General features: G+C 47.0%; 1 pseudogene; it reads right to left on the bottom strand.

Annotated features, from left to right (window-relative positions):
• Positions 1-6978: 6978 nt before the first annotated feature.
• LOC120709805 lies at positions 6979-22149 on the bottom strand (annotated as a pseudogene).
• Positions 22150-23032: the final 883 nt, after the last annotated feature.

Here is a 23032-nt window from a genome sequence, read left to right as displayed (position 1 = left end):
AAAACGGGAGGAGGAAGACAAGACCGACAGGTGGGTCCGGGGTGCAGCGAGGGGAGAGGGGCGACACGCGGGCGGTGAGCGGGCCGTGCGCGGGGTTGGCGACGCCGGGCAGAGAGGGGGGTGCGGGCCTGTTGGCGCTCGCGGTGGCTATGCTGAGCGCGAGCGGGAGTTGGGCCAGGCGAGCGGGAGGGAAAGGGAGTGGGGAAGTCTGGGCCGCGGGAGAGAGCAGACCGGGGAGAGAAGGGAGCTGGGCCACGGGGTTTGCTGGGCCAGGAGAGGAGGGGAAAGCTAGGCCCGCGTGGGAAAAAGGGTTGGGCTTGAGTGAGAGAAGTGGGCCACGGGATTGGGTTTGAGTTTGGGTTTTGGGTTTTCTTTCTCTTTCTATTTCTTTTCCTTTCTAATTCTAATTCTAATTCAAACTCAAGGCAAATGAATTCAAATTTGAATTTGAATTCACACAAGCACTCAACAAATAAAACAATGCTCCAGCATGATGCAACAACAAAAATTAAACCTATGATAAATTTTAATTACTTGAGGATCAAAATTAGATTAAATGAAAGTCTAAACACAATAAACCTTAGAATTTTAAATAAAGCCAATTAAATTTATTATTAAATACTGAAAATTAAATTAGGGTGTTACATGTCCTCAGCATTCCTTGACTCCAAATTACCTTCAACATATGATGATGCAAATAAGTATCTTCATGAAGCGGGCCTTGGATACGATGAGATCCATGTGTGCCAGAATAATTGTGTGTTGTTCAGGAAGATGTATGCCAACATGGATGCCTGCCTAAAATGCAAACAATCTAGATGGAAAGATAAGGATGGCAAATGTGTTTCTCGGAAAGTTTTGAGGCATTTTCCCCTAATTCCAAAGTTGAAGAGGATGTTCGCTTCAAGCCGAACAGCTAAGGACCTCCAGTGGCATGGGACGAGGCGCGAAACGGTTGAGAGTCAAATGAGCCATCCTGCAGATGGGAAGGCATGAAAGCACTTCAATGACAAGTACAATTGGTTCGCAAAGGATGCAAGGAACCTAAGACTTGTCGTGGCTACAGATGGTTTCAATCCATTTGCCAACTTCAGCACAACCTACAGCATGTGGCCAGTGCTTGTTATGCCCTTAAATCTTCCACCATGGGAATGTGTGAATCCTGCGAACTGCTTCATGTCGTTACTAATCCCAGGTCCAAAATCTCTAGAAAAAGATTTTTATGTATTCTTGGAGCCTCTTATAGAAGAACTACTTCAGCTCTCGAGTGGTGTCATGACATATGATGCTGCCAGTCGAACAAAATTCAACCTACATGCAGCTGTGCTTTGGAACATAAATGACTATCCGGCATTAGGCACCCTGTCAGGGCGGTACAAAAGGTTATTATGCATGTGTTCATTGCGACAAAAACCCATTGTCACGGCGACTAAAAAAGAAGATAGGGTACATTGGCCACCATCATTACCTGCCAACGGATCATGATTGGCGCAAATATACAAAAGAGTTCGATGGGAACATAGAGGAGCAGGGGCACTTGAAAAGTTCACTGCAGAGGAGGTTGCACAGCTACTACAAAGGGACAGCCATGTCCAGCCAGGTGTAACAGACACAGGGCTCAAGAGAAAGCGAGGTGACAAAGGAGAACGAGTAATTTATAACCGCAAATCTGTGTGGTGGAAGCCGCCATATTGGAAAGATCTGCTGCTGCCCCACAATCTTGATGTCATGCACATAGAGAAAAATATATGCGACAACCTCCTTGGCACTCTGCTAAAACTGGAGGGCAAGACAAAGGACACAGCGAGTAGCATGATAGATTTGGTTGCCATGGGCATACGACGTAAATTGCATCCTTACCAGGAGGGTCACGGGGTAAAGACTCTACCAGCTTGGTATGTCCTCAAGCCTGCACAACGAATTACATTTTGCAAGTACCTAAGAGGTGTAAAGTTTCTAGATGGGTTTGCAGCCAACCTAGGAAGTAACATTACTACAGATGGTTCAAAGGTCCAAGGCCGGATGAAAACTCATTCTTGTCTTGTCCTTTTAAAAAGAATCATACCTGCAGGCTTAAGAGGACTTGTGCGTCCTGATCTATATGAAGCAGTTGCAGAGCTTGGGAACTTCTTTCGGGAGTTGTGTAGCAGAAATCTTTCTATACATGTCGGCGAACGCCTGAAACAAGAGATCCCCCTGATCCTATGCAAGCTTGAGAAGATCTTCCCTCCTGCCTTCTTTGATGCGATGGTGCACTTGGCAGCCCATCTACCTGATGAGGCACTGCTTAGAGGTCCTGTACAGTATGGTTGGATGTATCCAATTGAACGACGGCTTGGCACATTGAAGAATCTTTAGGCCTGAAGGATCAATTGCTAGAGCGTACATAGAAAGTGAATTCTTGACATTCTATTCTTCGTACATGGACGATGATGTCGACGGACCTCCTGAATTTGATGGGCCAACAGATGGTGACACCTCTGTTTTCATGCATGGTGTTCGTCTTATTGGCAGGGATCGGGTACAGTACATCAATGACAAAACCTTTAAGTACCTTGTTTGGTATGTACTAAATAATAGTGACGAAGCCGAGCCATATTTGGAGTAAGTGTATATATCTTTTACTTGTTGCCTATTTTTTATATCCACACATGTGTTGACCACTGCTGATATATTCCTAACAATAATGTCTATATCCACACATGAGTAAGGGAAATACTATAGGCATTAAAGATGATGGACATTTCAAATCCATCAACATCAACTCATTTTGGTATAAGTCTGACCCTTTTATTCTCGCTACACAATCCACAAAGATATTTTACTTGCAGGATAATGATTTAGGCAACGATTGCCGAGTTGTGCAAAAATTTGAGCACGGGGGCATTTATGATGTGCTTGAGAAGGATGATTACTATTCCGATACGGAGCGTGCAGTGCATAAGAGATATGAATATGTTGCTGATGATGTGCACCAGCATGAGGATGCAGACGTCGTTGAAGCTTATTTAGCAGACCTTGTAATGGGAGATGCGGCAGATGATGAGGAAGACGAGGAAGAATATGAGGATGATGGAGATGACACTATCTTGGATTATTGTACTGACACTAACGCCAATGGAAATGGTGATGATGATGATGACGAGGATGATGATCTCTAGGAGTATGCATTATTATTTTTGGACGTGTCTCGTTGCCTGTTATTGCAGATTTCGACTTGTCATGGAATTGTTGTTGTACTGGATTTGCACACAGTTGTGTTCATTCATGAAATCAGCAAAAGATTGGGCTGTTCATTCATTATATTTCAGATACAATCTAATCTTCACCAAGTAAGACCTTGGTTACAACACTATCAGCACTGACTTCATTGGCGATTGCGTTAGCGGTTACATCAAATTGCACAACGAGATCGTCGAAGCCTGCTCGCCTTTCTCCTTCAGGGAATACAGGCTCCAAAAGGAGAAGATTGTGCCCGGTACAGGTTTGCGCCATAGCCAGAGCATTTGCAGCCCCTGCCGGACACCATGGGTGGCAATCTGCCTGGCGCGGTTGGGGATGTCCTGCAGGCGGTCCACCAGCAGGTCGCCTCTGGCGTTCACCGTGGTGGCGGCGCCGTTCACCGCTTGGTGGAGGGCCTAAATTTGTGCCTCCAGGGCTATAATTTCCATGTAGAAAAAAGAGATGTTTATTAATGGGAACAAATAATCTTCATGGAGAATCAATTATGCTCAAATAGAAGAACCGTACCTACAACTCTGCCATCGGCAGCGGACAACATCGCCCGAGCGGTGAAGGCCTCACCCTCGGCGGTGGTCAGGGCAGCCTGGGTGACCTCCAAGCAGAGCTGGAGACGCACAATCTCACGAGTTGCCTCAGAGTAGAGGTTGTGTCTCCCCTTCCACTAACGGAGGTAGCGCCGAGCGTCGTCTCTATTGTAGGAGTTGCCGGAGCCGCTAGAGAAACTTGCTGCGGCTGCGGATTTGGCGCCGCGAGCACCCCTGCAAGCCAAGCTGGCCATACAGATGGTCCTGTATAAACAGAACAGAATTATGGTACGAACATATACATGAGGCCATGCAGGATTAAGATCTTCTTAGCCTTGCCGGAGAAGGCGGGCACGGAGCGGCAGATTGCCTTCTGGAGCTCCATCTACTAGGCGCTTGTTGTTCCCACCCATGGGAGATTGAGATTGAGCGGCCATGGAGATTGAGAGACTGGAGGATGATAGAGACAAGAGCAGATGAGAAGGTATAGATTGATTTTCTCGATTTTCTCAGGATTTGTATTTATAACTGTGGTGAAATTGAGGGAGAAGGGATGCGGTCGCCGGCAAGTTCAGGCGCGGCGCGCGAGAAAATGAACCGTGATGCGGGAAGTGGCAAATGTCTAGGGCAGTGGTTTCTAGCGATCTCCAAACTGCCCATGGCCCATGTTCGAACCCATGTGGCAGCAGATTTTTTCCACCTTTTATGGACGTTCGCCACACATTTTTCCAATGCGGGCATGTTTCCTGGGCCGGATCGAGCTGGACCCCGGTTACACATGTAAATCACATTGGCCTGCTGCCTTGCACTCCTACACGTGGCTGCCAGGGACACAAACTGGACCAGTCAGCCTGCAACATGGCAGCCGGTCTGGTTCTATGACGAATCGCGATGATCATAGGGATGAGGAGTTAATTGGCACACCTTTTTTATGACGATATGAAATGTTGTTATGTGACGCGCGTTGTACTTTCATCATAGTTTAGTAGGGGCTGAAGGTTTCGGCGATGAACTGTGATGAAATTTCTATTTTCACGTGATGTGTTTTTACTTTCGTCACGGTTGAGCACTGTTCGAGGAATGTTGACGAGGACCTATGACGAATCTGGAATTTTCGTCATAGATGCGATCTGTTCAATGACGAAATTCAAAACGTCATACGGAAAAATGTCATGGATGCTACTATTTCTACTAGTGATAGGTGGTGGAAGTGGAACGTTCTTCAGAAAGCCAAGAAAGCGTTGGGTCCTGTTTATACAAAGAACTCGGGCTTCAAAGCTGATTACCATGAGCTCATTGACGAGGTTACATTGGTGGCCGAATTTGAAACAAGATGGGCAGAACTGATTGAAAGGTATGGCCTTCAAGAGAACCAGTTCCTTAACCGCAGGGGCGGAGGACCTGTTATGGCGAGCTATGGCGCTCGCCATATCTTGTTTGGCGCGGACACCCCTGCAAATAGCTGGTCCCCGCTTCCAAGCTGGCGTTCGCCCGCCATGGATTGGCCGACGAGGTCCTGGAGATAGATTCAAGGCTGCAGAAAACGATTCGATGAAGAAGAGAGGCAGCAGGATAGTGGGCCGTGGGCTCAGTAACTGCTTGTCTTATTTCGGCTTCTATTCTTGCAGCCCATGTAAACTTGTGGGTCTGCTTGGCGGTTGGGGCCGCAAGCCGGCGTGTGAGTGTGCTGCTAGCCGTCAAGTTCGACGTGAGAAAAGATGAGCAGCGCAGCCATCCTCTGTCCGCCGATGACGCAGCAGCACGCACATACGTGCCCCATACATTAGCACATTCACACTCCTAATCTCATGACTTTTTTAATCTTATTTAGTATTCCCTCCGGTCTTAAATATAAGTCGCATTTGAATTTTTTTCAAAACTTTGATCATTCGTCTTATTCAAAAAATGTATTCAAACACATAAAAAGTCATGCTCAAACTAACCTTAGTGATAAACCAATTCACAACAAAATAAATGATAACTTGTAAAAAATTTTAAATAAGACGAATAATTAGAGTTTTGAAAAAAAAGTCAACCACGACTTATATTTAAGACCGGAAGTAGTACTTTATTGCTTTAGTTATTTAATTGTTACTGATTGGCTGGTTAATTTAGCAAGCACGGCAATTTCACATTTATCGGATCACATCTTGCATTTACATGTGTATAGGTGTTTTTGTTTAAATCTTACTTTGTTGATTTAAGTTTTCAATTTCGCCATACCTCGATTTTCATCTGTCCTCCGCCACTGCTTAACCGTGCTTACGACAACAGGGCCATGTGGGCCAAGCCATATTATTTCTCTGACACTTTTTGTGCTGGCATGACTAGCAATCAAAGAAGTGAAAGTGCAAACCACATGCTGAAGACATATATCCCTAGAGGCGCACCCATGCACCTATTTGTTTCGCAATACAACCGCATGATAGAAGATAGGCAGGCCGAGGAAGAACGCGAGGAGCATGCCACAAAACAAGTAAGAAATGTTTTTTTATTTATTTTCACCGCATCTCAAGATTACTCTTTTTTTGTTCGCGCCCTTCAACAGTGTGACCAATTCTAAAATCCCACTAGGTTGCTCCAGCACTTCGTGTCGGGCTCCCACTTGAAAGGCACGCGGCCACGGTGTATACACGAAAGATGTTTGAGAGGTTCTCGAATGAGCTTTTCAGGAGCAGCGCATTCACTTCGATCGTAGGTGACAGCAATCATGAGCACCGTGTTCTTATTGTCTCATCCAATGGACTCATGGACAATGGTATTGCTGAGTACAATGTTGTATCAAGTCTAGACAGAGAGTTCTATTCATGTTCATGCAAGTGTATGAGCATGTCGGCATGCCATGCTGACAGCCATGTACCAGATAGGATGGAACCCAAAGAGGAGCAAAAGGGTCTTTTTCCCTTGCAGTTAACACTGTTAGGTGTTCATACTAACGGAAGTGCTAGATATGGAACAAAATTTTCGGTGCTGCACTCATAGGGAAGTTTTGAAGTTTGGGTGCTATGGAGGAAGAACAAGTTTTTTAAATGCTACACAGGGAATTTTCTCTTTATATTTTGGTTACTAAACATTTAGTCTTGCTTTTTGTTTTAAGAGAAACAATGGGCACCGCGTCTTTAGCAAAAAGGACGAATAACAGACAAAGAAACTAGCTGCCATCATCAGCTGGCTATTAGAGATAAAATTGAAGAAATGCTTTATACGATAACTATACAAGGCCACTGCTTCCTCATTTTCTCTGCAAATTTTCATCCTGGAGTTCCTCTTCCTAACAACTGAAACGTTGGTCCAACGACCAGCATCGGCATAGATGTTAGACAATGCTACTTTGGATGCACCATGTGTTTCATCGAGCTTTGCAAATTCTTCTACAGCTTTCTCTCCTAAGCCTACATTACCTTGAGCCCTTGCTGCCGAAAGGATGCTGCCCCAAAGTACCTTAGGGCTCGTTTGGAAGTAGACATTGAGGCTTGGAATTTGGAATTGGAATCGGCTACACCGAATGCCAGCTGTTTGGGTACTCACGGCATTGGAATTGGAAACTTACCTCAATAACGAGCCGTTCCGCTCCGTATTGGGCAGAATCGTGCTCCCTCGCATCGATCTCTCTCTACCTCTCATCCCTCCCTCGGGCGTGAAGCTCCAGCGGCCGGCCTTCGTCTCTCTGACGGCCATGGCTCTCTCCGCGCGTCGTCCCTCCACCATCGAGCCTGACGCCACTCCTCTCCATCCCCAAGTCGAGCACCGGCGCCGCTCCCCTCCGTTCCCAAATTCGGCGCCGCCCCCTCCATCCCCAAATCTGACGGCTCGTGCCCCCTTCTTCCCCATCGTCGGTGACCAAGTCAGGGCGGCGCGGCACAGGTGGCACGCTCGCGGAGTTCTCGGCAAACCAGGGCAGCGGCGTGCACGGCCTTCTTCGGCGAGGCGACACAACTCGATCTTCTCCAGCTCGCCGCCTCCTTCTTCACGGACACGCCGCCCCTCCCCTGCTTGCTTCCTCCCTCCGCGGCGAGCCCCGCGCCCCTCTGCCGGCGAGCCGCGTGGCGCCTCCCTACATCCCTCGGCGGGCAAGCCGCGCCGCCCTCCCTTTCCTCCCTCCGCGGCGAGCCCTGCGCCGCCCCTCCCCTGCCTCCCTCCGTGGGAAGCCCTGTGCGCGCCCCTCCCCTATCTCCCTCCGCGGCGAGCTCCGCGCCCCTCCCCTGCCTCCCTCCGCAGCGAGTTTCGCGCCCCTTCGCCGACAAGATGTGGGCGGCGCGTGGAAGCTGCACCCCGAATGAAGATGGCCAGACCGCCAGAATCAGATGCCACGGTATGGACATCCATACAAGAATTGGTATTCGCTGGCTTCTTTGATTCCATCTTGCAATTTCATCTACATCCAAACAGTCGCTTTGATATTGGAACCTAATATCAATACTAGACTGATTTGGTATTGAAACCAATTCAATGCCAAGACCTCCAATGTCGACATCCAAACGGAGCCTTATCAGTTTTAATGGGCATCACAGTGAGAAGCTGTTCTACCTCTTCCATGTACCCTGCTCGACCAAGAAGATCAACCATGCAACCATAGTGTTTAATTGTGGGTTGGATTCCAAATTCTCTCATCATGGACTCGAAATGTTGTTTTCCTTCAGCTACCATACCAGTATGACAGCATGCATTTAAAACTCCAATGAATGTAATTAAGTTGGGTTTAATGCCGGTCTTCTGTAATTGCAAAAACGGGTCAAGCGACATGTGTGCATAACCATGGATCATAGCATTCCAGGGAGAAATTGAAGAGAACTTATCACTGGCAAGATTGAATAACTGCACTGCATCAGCAACTTCCACACTTGGCATACATATCGATCATACCACCATTCAGGTTATCAGTAACCATGATTGATCTGTTGATTATATAGTCATGGGTCCATCTACCTTGATCCAAATGTGGCAGATTCTGAAACTGCTGATAAAGCACTCGCCACCGTGATCTCATTTGGATCAACACCAGCATTCAGCATAAAAAAAAAGAGCTGCGATGCCAAGTCTGAACATCCATTCAGTACATATCCAGATATAAAAGTACCACATGAAATGGTGTCCCTCTCAGGCATGTCATCAAACAGCTGTTGTGCTTCATGGATTGGATCCCTTCTCAATAGACCAGCCAAAAGAGCATTCCACGATGCTATATGTGACTTATCTGAAAATCTGAATTGAATCTGAGCAAGCCCATTAAGACCACTGCAACCATAGAAATGGATCACGGTCGCTTGCACAAATGCATGAGCATCAAGATCGTTCTTCAAAATAACACTGTGCAGTTGCTGGCCTTCTGAGACCAGAGAGTACCGAGCACATGCCTTCACCAAATCAATAAGCAATGCCTCATTGCCATTTGCATCTACCGCATGAATCCAATATGAGATCTGCATGGATATAACCATCAACCATTGTCAACCAAGATACCTCATCACGCTCTTGGATGCTCTAGAACACCTCTGCAGCAATTTCCATCATCCCTGCGTTCACATATCAATTGAGCATTTCATTCCAAGTGACTGTGTTCCTATCCGGCATCCGGTCGAACACAGCACATGCACAACAAAGATCTGACACCACTGCATAGGCATGAATCAGGCCGGTGGCTACAATGACACTCATCCAACCCCCCGCGCAGAGCAACCCCATGAGCCACTGCCACTATCATTGGTGCCCCATGGCGAGCAAATGCCATGACCACGCCGGCAAGGGCCACCTCATTGGGGACAACATCTTCAGCGAGCATGCGGCACAACACGGCCACAGAGCGCCCAGCGTGTCCCGCCCGAGAGAGCGCAGTGACGACCGTAGTGTACGAGATGGTGTCCCTGTGGCCCTGCAGCATATCCTCGAGCAAGCATTGTGCGCGTTCGAGGTGCCCCACTCGGGCCATGTCACGCACCCAGCAGCGTGGCGCAAGGCGGGATCCGACGACGACTACGTAACCTGGGGATATGCGTTCGATGTCGACACAAATGTGTAGGCGTGAGTTTGTGGGCCCACAGTGGCAGTACCTGGCCTCTGGGAAATATATTCCATGCCGTGTAATAGGTAAATCAGATTTGGATTACACATGACAAAACTGAGTTAAACTCTATCGGGGTTCAGGGTTCTTCCCCTTCCCCACGCTATCTCCTCTGTTTGCCGGACTTGTGCGTGCTCACGACGGCGGCGTCCAAGTGATACGACAATTGGTATCAGGATTTCGTTGTGCAATTGCTGGATTCCTTCGATTTGGATCGACGTTTGAGGTGCAATCGCCACGGCATTCCCTCAGCCTTCCGTGTAGAGCGAGTTCCGGTGAGCTTTTACTTTTGTTAGTTTTGGGTGTGGGTTGCTTACTGTGTTCCGTCAGACTCGATCTGGATAACGGGATGGGATGGGATTGCTTGACTTCTCTTGCACATCGCAGTGAGGTCGCGCCTATAATCCCCCCAATTCGGATTGGCTTGTGGTGTGAGCAACCAACCATCAATTCAAACACGTTTTCTGTTGGACGTGATGGAGGAGTACGAACGCCAGGATGCTTCTCATTGGGAACAGATGATGGAGAGCCTGGACCTGCTGTTCGCGCGCGTCACCGACATCGACCGCGACCTGTAGCAGATCCGTGCTCAACTCAAGCATAATGCAGAAGTCATGGCAGGTTATGGCCACGCTCAGGACATTCTCACGAAGAAGGTGGAAGCGATGGGTCAGGCGGTGGCCAAGCTGACCACAGATTTCATGCGTACCGAGGACGCGCAGCAACCCCCACCTCAACACCAAGGTCATTTTGGTGTGAATAGTCACGGCTGTCATCCGTTCAGTTTTGGGCATGTCAGTCAAGACAATCATGTTGGTGGTCGCAATTATACTCCTAAACTATCATTTCCACGCTTTGATGGCCAACATCCTAAAATCTGGAAGGACAAGTGTTTGGATTATTTTCAGGTTTGCAATGTGCCTAAACATATGTGGGTCACAACTGCTTCCTTACATCTTGATGATAATGCTGCTAAGTGGTTGCAAATGTACAAGTTGAAACATGGTTTGGGTAGTTGGGTTGAATTTATCCATGCTGTGGAGGAGCAATTTGGTTCAGATGATTACAGGTCTGCTCTAGATGAATTACTGGTATTGAAACAGAGAGGGACTGTAGAGGAGTATGCTACGGAATTTGAGTCCTTACAATTCCAAATTTGTATGCACAACTCTGGGTATGGAGAGCTTTTCTTTGTGGCACAATTTATCAAGGGCCTCAGACCTGATATTCAGTCAGCAATCCAAATGCAGTTACCTGACAAGGTCACCAAAGCCATTCTGCTTGCCAAAATTCAGCAAAAAATGCTAGAGAGAGGGAAGTACAAGGCTCAGAGAACATTCACACATGGGAATACCAGGTCATTATCTGCAGAAATGATTCTAAGCAGTCCAGTTCTACAAGTCCATTATGGAGGGAAAGACAGGAACAAGATTATAGGAAGGCTAATGGGCTGTGTTATTATTGTGCTGAGAAATGTGATGCAAGCCATGCGGAGAAATGTTCCAAGAGGCCAAAACCTCATCTTAATGGTTTAGCACTGAACAACTTGGATGTGAACTTGACTGATGACATTCTCAATCAGTTGGTTGTGGAAGATGCTCTGAACGAGAAATTCTGTCAGCTTTCTCTTAGTGCCCTGTCTGCACTAGACAATGACTCCTGCATCAAAATTAGAGCTCTGGTTCAGAACAAGGTCATGCTATTACTTTTGGACAGTGGTAGTACCCATAGTTTTGTGAGTTCATCCTTTGTGGCTCGGGCAGGTCTTTCCACAGTGCCCATTCCACCCAAGCAGGTGAAACTTCCTAATGGGGATATCCTGACATGTGACAGAACGGTACCCAAATTGACATGGTGGTGTCAAGGTCACACTCTCGCTGCTGATATGAGAGTGTTGGACATGGATGTGTATGATGGCATCTTGGGTTATGACTGGCTACAACTTCACAGCCCTATATATGAGCTATCATTGACAAAACAAGACCATTGAATTCAGTGTTGATGGTGCTGCTGTTAAGATTCAAGCAATACTGCATACGGCCTTGGCCATTTCTGAATCTCCCCTTACTCAGGTACAAAAATAGAATAAGGGCAATGACATCTGGGCTTATGCTCTGGTCACAATGGAGCCAGCAACTCCCCCTGACCCCATACCAGACTCAGTTATTCAGTTACTGTAGACATACAGTGACTTGTTTCAAGATCCCACAGCATTACCACCACAAAGAATTCATGATCATTCTATTCCCTTGCTACCTGAGGCTGTACCACCCAACTCCAGACCCAACAAGTACTCTCCCCTCCAAAAGTCTAAAATTGAGAGGCGGGTCACTGAATTATTACAAGCAGGCTTTATCACTCATAGTACAAGTCCATTTGTTGCACCTGTGCTGTTAGTTAAGAAAAAGGATGGTACCTGGAGGTTCTGTATTGATTATAGGAACCCGAATTCTATTACCATCAAGAACAAGTTTCCCATGCCTGTTATAGAAGAAATTTTGGATGAAATGTTTGGGGCCAAGTTTTTCACCAAATTGAACATGAAATCGGGTTACCACCAAATCAGAATGTTAGTGGCTGATGAGTTCAAAACTGCATTCAAAACACACCATGGGCACTATTAGTTCAAGATGATGCCCTTTGGGCTCACAAATGCTCCAGCTACATTTCAGTGCTTGATGAATGATATTCTTGGTCCTTTTCTGCGAAAGTTTGTGTTAGTTTTCTTGGATCACATCCTCATTTTTAGTCCAACATTGGAGAGCCATGTTCACCATTTGGAGTCAGTCTTCAGTAAACTCAGGGAGCATCAGTTGCTGTTTGAATCGCAGTAAGTGTTCTTTTGCTCAACATCAACTTGAATATTTGGGCCATATCATTTCAGATGCTGGACTAGCTACTGATCCCACCAAAGTTACTGTCATGATGAATTGGCCTGTACCTACAGCAGTCACAGAGCTAAGAGGATTTCTAGGACTCACTGGGTATTATCAATGGTTTGTTAAGGGTTATGGGCTTCTTGTAAACCTCTAACTCAGTTGCTCAAGAAGAAACAGTTCCTTTGGTCTGTCACAGCACAACAAGCATTTGATGCTTTGAAGCGAGCAATGACCACTGCTCTTGTGTTAGGGCTGCCAGATTTCAATTCACCGCTTATAGTTGAAACTGATGCTTGTGATGACGGCATTGGTGCGGTGTTAATCCAACACGACCAGCCACTTGCTTTCCTCTGCAAAGCCTTGGGTCCTACTCATCGGCACTTATCTATATATGAAAAAGAATCCATGGCCCTTATCATGGCAGTAGAGAAGTGGCGTCCATACTTGGAACTATAAGAATTTCTGATCAGGATAGATCATAAAAGTTTGGCCTACTTAACTGATCAGAACTTACATTCTGACATGCAGTGAAAAGCTATGTCCAGACTTATGGGGTTGCAGTTTAAGGTGGTATACCGACAAGACAAAGAGAACATTGTGGCCGATGCATTATCTAGAGTAGATCATCTAATGGCTATTCAGGCTATTTCAACCTCTCAACCCTTGTGGCTGCAAGAAGTACTGAACTCTTATGCAACTGATGAAGCAGCACAACATCTGTTAACTCAGCTGGCCATTCATAGCCCTGATGAAGTAGGATATACCTTGTAGGACGGTCTCATCAGACACCATGGCAAAGTCTGGATTGGTAATAACTCTGCTCTCCAAACCAAGCTGATCAATGCCTTTCATGCTAGCCCCATTGGAGGGCACTCTGGAATGAATGCAACTTACTACAGACTCAAAAATCTGTTCTCTTGGAAGGGTTTAAAAAGGGATGCTGATAGTTTTGTGAAGTAGTGCAGTATCTGTCAATAGGCCAAACATAGCAATGAACATCCTGCTGGCTTGCTACGACCACTTCCTATACCTGCAGGTGCTTGGCATGACATATCCATGGATTTTGTTGAAGGCCTTCCAGTTTCAGAAGGATACTCTGTCATTTTGGTGGTGGTTGATCGACAGACCAAATATGCCCATTTCTTGCCAGTCAAACATCCTTTTACTGCCCACAGTATTGCCAAGACTGTTCTGGATAATGTCATTAAGTTACATGGGTTTCCACACACAATTGTCACTGATCGGGATAAGATATTCTTATGTATCTTTTGGAAGGAGCTGTTCAAACTGCATGACACCCAACTTTTGATGAGCTCAGCATATCACCCACAAATGGATGGCCAGACTGAAAGAGTCAACCAGTGCTTGGAGATGTACCTACGCTGTGCAGTCCACGATTCTCCCAAAAAGTGGTGCCAGTGGCTTTCCCTCGCAGAACTATGGTACAATTCTACATTTCACTCAGCCCTGGGTTGTTCACCATTCAAAACTCTCTATGGTTATGAAGCACGGGTCCCAGTGGTGACCGAGGTGCCACCAGACACACAACAGTCTGTGGCTCAACTGGTTCTGGACAAACAGATGTAGTTGGAGAATCTGGAGGATCACCTGTCCAAAGCACAAAATCGCATGAAGATATATGCTGATCGATACCGTACTGACAGAGAGTATCAGGTGGGCCAACAAGTACTGTTGAAACTACAACCATATGCTCAACCTTCAGTCACCAATCGTCCTTATCCCAAGCTGGCATTCAAGTATTTTGGTCCATTCCCAGTTACTGAAAGGATTGGTGCTGCAGCGTACCGACTAGAGCTACCCTCCGATAGCAAGATCCACAATGTATTTCATGTTTCCCAGCTCAAGCCTTTCACACCAAACTATTCTCCATATATTCTGAGCTGCCCAAACCTCTAAACTTGGATATCACTACACTGGAACCGGCTGCAATCGTGGAGCGCCGGTTGGTCAAAGAAGGTAACTCAGCGGTACCTTTGGTACGTGTGCAAGGGTGTCATTTGCCTGCAGATTCTACTACCTGGGAGGATTGGTACGTTCTGCAGAAGCGTTTTCCATCGGTGCGTGCCTGGGGACATGAAAGTTCTTCGGCGGGGGGAGGTGTCACGCACCCAGCAGCGTGACGCAAGGCGAGATCCGGCGACGACTACGTAACCCGGGCATACGTGTTCGACGTCGACACAGATGTGTAGGCGTCAGTTTGTGGGCCCATAGTGGCAGTACCTGGCCTCTGGTAAATATATTTCATGTCGTGTAATAAGGAAATAAAATTTGGATTACACATGACAAAACTGAGTTAAACTCTATCGGCATTCAGGGTTCTTCTCCTTCCCCACGCTATCTCCTCTGTTTGCTGGACTTGTGCGTGCTCATGACGGTGGCTCGTCGCCGGCGTCCAAGGGATACGACAGGCCAGCGCCGTGAGGATGGTGTTCTGCGCGGTGGCGTGGTGGAGCGGCAGGGCGTTTCGTTGAACAGCTAGTGGGCACTGGCTAGGGAGGACGGGAGGCGATCGTAGAAGGCGAGGACAGAGTTGCGGACGAAGGCGTTGGAGGCGAGTGTGGCAGAACCGCCCGAATTAATCCGGCTCAAGTGCGCTAACTATCTCCAATAAGAGAATACAGGTTAACACGCACTTCAAACAGAGTAATCCGGCAGCGCTGTCGGGTAAAGTCCCGATGAAATAACCTACGGTTCGATCGAACCCAAAGCTTGCACAAAACTCACACGAAGGCGAGTCCAGAGATTACAACATTCCAAAATTTATTACATCATAGAGTACATCATAAATTTATTACAGACCAAGTTCAAATTAAGAAAATGCTTTTGAATCATAAAAGAGATCATCAGAGTTCTTTATTGCAGCGGAAATAAAACGATAGACTAGCACCGAAACAAGACGTCATGATGAAGTCCGTACATGGCATCAACCATAACCCCGAAGATAACACCTGAAAACAAAGCCACAAGTAAGGCTGAGTATACTAATACTCAGCAAGGCTTATTCGTCAATGGATATACTTAGTCCACTTAACTAGACATACGAGACTCTTTGGCTGGAGGGGTTTGTTTTGCCGGAAAGCAACTAAGAGTAGATCCATACTTTCAGATTTTAGCTTTTATAATTCTAGTTCAATTAACCATTCTAGGTGAGCATCTATATCTAAACAAGCATGTTAGAATAAACATTCAAAATACTTCTATATTATCATCATTATCTTCCACTTGTTACTCTATATGGCAAAAGTGTTAAGCAGTCTCATTGACCGTGAACGGCGGCCGATTCGAATCGAGTTTTTAACCTTGCAAGGCAAACCTAACACACACGCATGGAGAGCGAAGTCACCCACGCAACATTTTCCCTTTCTTTCTGGCTCGTGGATCAGGGCCACCCCACTCGACTATAGAGTACGGCTACTCTGCACCCGCATATTGGCCGCATGAGAATGATGTGCAATGTTCAAAGAGGGTGAGGGTAAAGTCCACTCCCCAGTCCAATTAGGTACTCTGCTTACCAATTACCATATTTCTCGGCATGTGGCTAGTACGTTCAAACGCTTAACAAAGGTACCACACACTGCACCTTATTACCTTTTTACTAAACCGACAGGGTCCCCTGATCCCGCCACAAGCCTTATGATTGTAGTATGTGATAAAACAGTCAGAACCTATTATCTCGCGAGTAGCAGGAAACCACTCGACTTTTACCGGTCCTAATTAGCAGAGCATCTAGTCGAGCTTAACCTCTAGTATTCAAAACATGGGTACCTAGGATCATGCATCTATGGTTTCAATCAACTCCTAAAAATTTAAATGCACAGATAAATAAATTACAACATAGATTGCATATAATTGAAAATAATAGGCATTTAAATGCACCGGGGCTTGCCTTCCTAGGCAAAAATTAGCCTTGGGCTCTTCCGAATATTGGTCCGGGTCTTCGGCAATTGAGTTAGATTAGCTTGAGCTTCATGTAGCGTTCTCGGACTTTGGCACCAACTCGTTCGTTCCGTCGACGAAAGTCGTAGCGTCTATATGAATGCAAAGTGTTCATGTTACAACATGGTACAAATTATATTTCTTTCCTTCACTATAAAGTTGTAACACAAGTTTTATTATAAAATTTCTTCATTACATTTTCTTGGTCAAACATTTATAGAGTAGTAATTAACTTGACTTAAACTCATTAAGCAAGGTTTGCTGTTTTTCCATTTTATCAATGTGCAAAAAATTCATTTTTCTTAACTAATCACTAGAAGAACAAGTGATGCTTATAACTAGAGTTATACATGGTTTCTGATGTTGAACTTTTTACACAAGGTACACCTCCGAGTGTTCTCCTTACTTTATAAATTTCAGCTAATTTGATGCAACAGATTAAACATGAAAAATAAAATAAACAGCTACTACTAGAACAAAGATCCATTTATACAGAATTAACCATACCATTATTGGTTCTCAAACTTTTACTAAATAATAATAATATGATATCTAGCATTCTGTAAATTATTCACATTTTTCCTATGCAAATTCCAGAGGCTATTAATTATAGAAACTAAAGCTATATTTAACAAGATCTAATTATCCAGAGTGTTCCATGATGTTTGTGAGTTCCAAAATTTTACCAAAACCTATTCTAAACATGAGAATGCTTCAGTAAAAATTTCAGAAGTTTTTGAATGCTAGAACTATTTATCTCGAATTAGTGCTATTATTCATGGATTAAACCAAGAGCTAGTGAAACATATAGTTACAATCGTTTTCTGGTCATGAACCTTTTATGTGATACTCTACTCAGTTATGTAAGCCTACCATCCCAAAATCATCCTTAGTTCATGTGTGGAACTCTTAGAACAATTAAGTCTCATTTTATCTAGTTTTAAATCCAGAGATAAAAACATTCATAATCTGCTCATGGCCATGTTGACAAAGTTGTAGATTTCATTTCAAGGATTCCAGAATAGTTGAGTTTGCATTTTTACTATTTTTCTACGAATTGTTATGAATTTTCAAAGTTCAAAGCTAAGTGTTCATGTAACTTTTGCTGTTTACCCCCTGGAATCCAGTTTTCTAATTACAAATAGGTCCCTGGCCGGACTTGGGAGGGGAACAGTGGAATCCTGGCCGGATTCCAGTGAGGCTCATCACCGGCGGCGAGGGAAAAGTGGGAGAAAAGCTAGAGGAGGCCGAGGGCTACCTGACCGTGCTTTCGGTTGGGGTTGGGGTAGACGGTAGCGGGCTGTCCACAGGCGCCAGTGGCCGGCGGCGGCTATGTCGGCGATGGGGTTCCGACGAGGTAGAAAGGGGGTGGCTGGGCTAGGGAGGTTCAGGGAGGGTAGGGGATTCCATTCAGGGGTTCGATTGGAGCCTATGGAGGGTGGATGAGGGTGCTCCACGGAGCTCAGGATGGCCGGCGGCCATGGAGGTCACGGGAGGTGTTCACGCGAGCAGAGGGGTGTCCAGGGAAGGTGTGGAGGGGCTTGACGCTGCAGGGGATGCGGCCGGGGAAGGGCAGACAGGGGTTCGGACTGCTGGGGAAAGGCCGGGACGTGGCCCTTGTTGCGCCGTCGCCGGTGTCGTGGCGGCGTCTGGCTTGGCGGGGCGCGTGGCGAGCTCGGAGGGCGCCAGGGAGGAGTGGTTTCGGACGAAACCAGGGGCGCGGAGGCGGGTTTGGTCGGGGGCGCGGCGCGTGGCCGGCTAGGTGTGACATCCCGGAAAGATTCACTAAAATTAAATAACGCGCTAAAATAATTTTCATCGTTGAGCTCAAAACCTTCCTAAACCCCTGAGCCCTAATTCATGAAACCTGTCCTATCAGATCTCCGCCGCGACACCCGAAATCAATCACTGTGTCATCTCTTTCTTTTCCTATTCCGTGCGTCGCGTACCGACGACTGCCGCGCCAAGCCCGACTGGCGCGCGTGCGCGACCGGCCGCGGTCGCCGCCGCGAAATCCGCCAAGCGAATCTCTCTCTTTCCCCTTTTTCTTTTTTCCATTCTTCTTTTCCTTTTCCATTTTTCTTTTTCTCTCCCCTCTCCCTCCTCTGCAATGCTCTCGCGCACGCGCAGAGCAGCTGGACGCCACCGTGCCCCTTGCGCCGGCCACCGCCTCACCCCGGCCGCTCCCTCCCCGCGCACGCCGGCCCCTGCTCCCAGCCTAGCTCGAGCTCTCACTCCCGGCCGCCTCCACACGCCCACGCGCGCGCCCCCGCGCACGCGCTCCGCGTGCCGCAATGCCTGCCGCGCCGCTCGCCGCGCGCCGCACGTTGCCGAGCCACTCGCCGCCACCCTCCCGTCCACGAATGCGCGCACGCGCTTCACGCGGCCGTGCCGCTCGCCGCTGCCGGCCTTGTCACATCGCCTGGCTGTGCGCGATACGTGCACTGTGCGCGAACAACGCCACCGCCTGTGCCGCCTCGACGCGGGGGCGCGAGCCAAGCTCGACGTCGGCCACAGGAACCGGCCACGTGCGCACCCCGCTCCTGGACGCCGCCCTCGATGCACACACCGCTCCGCGACACGCAAACACGGCCGAACACCATTAAGGCTCGCCGCGCCGCTCGCCGGCCACCACCACCTGCCCCACCCGCTCCACCGCCTTACTAGGCCTATAAAGAGGGCCTCCGCGCAGCTCTCTGCCACCGCAACCATCTCCACCACCACTCGCCCCTTCCCCAAGTCTACAGCGCCACCGCCACGGCCATAGCCGGCCACCTCTGCCCGCCACCGTCGCCCGCCCTCCACAGACCACCTCCGCCTGAGGTGAGTAGGGGAATCGGACCCCTCCTCCTCCTCTCCCTTTTCCCCCATATTCCAGGCCACCACCGAGCCCAGGGCCGCCCGAATCGGCCGGCGCAGAGGCTTCCCCTTCGCTCCTCTGTTTCCCATGGAGGGAGGAGGAAGAGGGTGGCTTTTTGCCACAAAACCCCCTGGCCTTCCCTCTATTTCCTAAAAGAACCCTCCCCTTTGTGTTTCTTTTGTTTAAAGGCCCTTCTACTTTTAGCTATTTAGGAAACTGACCCTCCACCATGCAAACTTAATATTAATTAGATCCCTACACCTTTCTAGTATGCCCCAAATATTTTCTAAAATTATAACCAAGCTCTTGCCATCTCATAAATAATTACAAACAAGTCCTTGACCCCTTGTTTAACCCCTAAACCTCTCTGTAACCTATCATTTTATGCGCCAAACAATCTCCGATCGACCTGAAACTTTACCACGCCATTCCTATTATAGTTTTGGCCATGGCATTAGGAAACCGTCCAGAAATATTACTCCTATCTCCATATCTCAATTTATTCCGATTCGAGCTCAACGATAAAACTTTTATTTCTTTTTTATTGATTGTGTGTTTGTTTGTACGCGTCGTAGATCACGGTGTGAACGAGGGAGAACCCGTCGACGAGCAGTACTGCAAGCAAGCGAATGAGGACCAGTTCCGCGACCCCGAGCCCGAAGGACAGTACTTCGACCAGGACCTCCTGGAAGGCTTTGAAGACGGCAAGTTCAATCTCATCCTTTGATGCATGTTTTATCCTAGTTTTTATAAACACAACCTATTGGGCTGTTTTATAAAATTGCATATGTTTTGGCTGCTGAAAACATGGTTGGATAGCCACTCCTTGATTTGTTATAACCATTCCTTGACCACCTAGATTAATGTCTGAGTGTGTTTTGTTTGGACGTTAATCGCTGCTAGAATGCTTAGGACCTTATACACAATACAACTGGTTTTATAAAGAAAATGTGTGCGTGTGTGGGAAGGGAGAAATGTGGAATTTCGAAAGATGAGTTTAGATGGGATGTATGGCATTTGTGTGATTTGCCGATTGGTGTGCTCGTGCCTGTGTGGTACAGCAGGGAAGAGAGATATCTATCTTGTCACAACTAAGAACCGAGTTGGTGTGTCATCTCACCTAACTCCACTATCGTGCAAACCACTCGACCGTTGAATGGGCAACGGCTTAGCATAAACCCCACAAGTTAGTCTGATAGCCATCAGGAGAGCTGAGAGCAACGGGTGATCAAGGAGAAGGGATTAGCTCTGTGTGACTTATGCCCCGGTTAAAACCTCTGTGATAGGTCAATGAACCCTTGGTGGATCCCGTGATGGCTAGTCAGGTCTAGCTAAGGTGGGTAATGGCTTTGTTGGGATCTGCACTGACACTACGGTGATCAAGCTGTGGTACCCCGCTTGTGGGTAAAGTTGCACACCTCTGCAGAGTTACGAATCTATTCGAATAGCCGTGCCCACGGTACTGGGCGAGTTACGGTGTGGTCACGCAACTAGTGTTTCTTTTGGGATGGGTTGGCGTGAGTTGTTTTGGAAAAATGTCCGGCAGTTGTGCCGTGTGCTACGGCGGATGAGGAGTCTGGTAGCAGTTTAAAACTTGGATCCCGTGTGGATCAACACTACGTGTTACTTGGGACAAGAAAACTTGCTTTGAAAATCCTTTCTTTTAAATGAACCCCTGCATCAAAATTTGCTTTCCGCAAATAAAACCCTAGCCTCATCATTGATTTACCCTGTGCATTATATTCTGTTTATACCCCCTCCGTGGGTGTGGTTGGATTTGATGAGTACGTTTGTACTCACCCCATTCTTAATTTTTACAGAGTAAGATCCAGACTTCGTTCCCGAAGACGTTGAGTAGAGGTTCCGTCCTGCACCCAACCTTGCCTGTGGATAGGGTCACCTGCAGGAAGTTCCGTATGGCGCAAGACTCTGATGACCCCCTCTTCGTAGTTAATATCTTTGTGTGGGTGTTAGTTGTTATCCTCGCGATAGTGGTGCTTCACTGCCCACTTCCGCGTAGAGTTGTACGGTGATGTACCATCTGATGTAATAAAAGTATTATCAGTCTCCTGGGGCTGATATTGTATCACTTTTAAGTCTTTTTTCATGAGGGGACGAGTAGCCGCGCAGGCGTACGGACGCTGCCGTAGGCAAGGTGCAGGGAGGAGGAAGGTAGGAGATGAAGTGGATGGCAATTTCGTAATTAACCCGAAGTTCAAGATCCAGTCTGTAAACTCAATTTTTCTGCTTTTTCTTGGCTTCCAATGAAAAACTTTTGAATACTAAAATTGTTCAAAATTTCAAGATCTACAATTTTCGTTTCATACACTTTTTCATTTGAGCAATAATTTAAAAGTTATAAATTTACTTGAAAGTGTACACACATATGCTCATACATATATACAATTGTTTGCAAAAATGAATTTTGATGTTTTTATTAATTTTTTTATCCTTTATGCATAACATTGGTTGCTAATCTATGTTTAGCCAAATTAAAAATTTGGGATGTCACAGCGAGGAGGCCCGACTTGGCGGCGAGCGTGTGAAGCTGCTCGCCGCAGCGTAGGCGCGCGGAGCGCTGAGGGATGCGACCAGGAACAGGGCCAGAGGGGCGCCGGCGCCAGGCATGTGCCAAGCCTGCCTTTCACTGCTTTGTGGCTGGCACGCAACGAGTGAGCATGTGGAAGGAGGGCGCCCTGAAAGTTGGGCTGCTCTATTGCGCCGTGGTGAGGGCGGAGGTGCCTCGGGCCTAGCGCACTAGAGATGAGCGCAGCACGGTGGGTGGGGGTGGGGTGGAGTGGAAGTCAGGAGGAAGCACCCGATGTATGTTTGAACGGCCCTGATGCAGCAGTGCCTAGATCTGCGGCCTAAAATCACAATAGCTGCCAGGTCCTAACTGCTAAAGTGATTTTACCAAGGCGACTTTGATCGAGCCCTTTCTGCCGATGTAACCGATCTACCAAAATTTTCAAAGGGCTAGGTGTGTTTAGATTCTATAAAAATTTGAACGAAATTTACTATAGTAATTTTTAACCGAAGATTAGAAGGACTGAACAAGATCTAATTATAGAACTAATTACACGGATGGACAGGAAATCATGAGACTAATTAAGCCTAATTAATTAGTAATTAGAGGTTGTTTACTGTAGCACAACATTGTCTAATCATGACCCAATTAGATTTAAATAATTCATCTCGCAATTAACACCAGAAGTTGTGGAATAAGTTTTGTCAGTTATTCACATTTAATACTCCTAATTTGTCATGTTTCCTTCGCTGGATAGCTTTTGGTGTCCGATATTTTATAGTTCGGAGTTGAGAACTAGACCATCATGCTAGCCGGAAGGGGAAATTGAACTTTTCCAAAAGAAATAATATGTGCCATTCACACGTGGCTAGCTAGGAATCTTGCTCGCATTTTTCTTCCACCATTGCCCGCTAGCGGTAACATTCTTCCTCTACCTACTAGCATGGATTAGTGTTGCCAAAAGTTCCTATAATTGACTGGTAC

This window comes from Panicum virgatum, chromosome 5K (genome assembly GCF_016808335.1).
Source record: "Panicum virgatum strain AP13 chromosome 5K, P.virgatum_v5, whole genome shotgun sequence".
Classification (NCBI taxonomy): Eukaryota; Viridiplantae; Streptophyta; class Magnoliopsida; order Poales; family Poaceae; genus Panicum; species Panicum virgatum.
Note: the sequence above shows the minus strand (reverse complement) of the source record. Positions and strands in the feature narration are given on the sequence as shown.